Genomic DNA, 909 nt, shown 5'->3' on the forward strand with positions numbered 1-909 from the left:
CTCTTCTCTCTTCTTTTTACCTTCTGCTTCTGTCTGAAAAATCTCTATGGGGCTGGCTGCTTATACACACAACTCCTTGTCAATTCCAAGGCATGGCCCCTCCCAGCAGGGGCCACAAGCTGACCAATCCCCCTCTCAGTTGGCAACATACACTTCATTTGTATAGTAGGCCAAAGTCACTTCATTTGCATAGTCTATTAACCAATCCCTGCAAGGGGCATACCAATTACAGGGCAGGCTGCTGCCCAGAACCAGACAAAAAGTATCCAAACCAATTTGTTTACAGTTTACCTAGGAAATGTCAATCAACCTGACAAAAGTAACAGACACTCTGGAGTCGAAAACTAGGGTAAAGCTAACTCCTCGAGGCTTAGGGGAGAAATCTCTCTGTGTTTGCAAAGAACCAAGACAAAAGGCCACATAAAGGAACTCATTTCCACACACACACACACACAGACACACACGCAGAGCAGGAAGCTGTGTGGTGGAAATATCAGTGTCTGCTGGACTGTGATGTGTCTGGCCCTTTTGGAGGCTGCAGTGACACAGAAGGGCTCTGATGGGGCAGTGCAGATCAGCACACAAAACCCAGGGGGCGGGAGGCAGAGTCTAAGTCCTGGGTACGCAGGAGGAGGAGCTGGCTGGACTAGCCCAGGTTTAGGCAGGGAAACAAGAGCACCCACCAAGCAGTGCGGAGGGCTGGGGATACTAGCTTGGGAGAAAACAATGTAAGCCTGCTAGGCGACAGACAGCGAGCATGCTGGAAGGATATTTTGCTCATCTTCACCGATTGTTAAGACTCAAGTTACTTCGAAGTTGAACTGCCCAACACGGTAGTTGCGAGCCACATGCGGCTATTTGAATTTAATTGACATGAAATAAAACGAAAAATTCAGTTCTTCAGTCACA

This window comes from Trichechus manatus, unplaced genomic scaffold, assembly GCF_000243295.1.
Source record: "Trichechus manatus latirostris isolate Lorelei unplaced genomic scaffold, TriManLat1.0 scaffold00165, whole genome shotgun sequence".
In the NCBI taxonomy this organism is placed as follows: domain Eukaryota; kingdom Metazoa; phylum Chordata; class Mammalia; order Sirenia; family Trichechidae; genus Trichechus; species Trichechus manatus.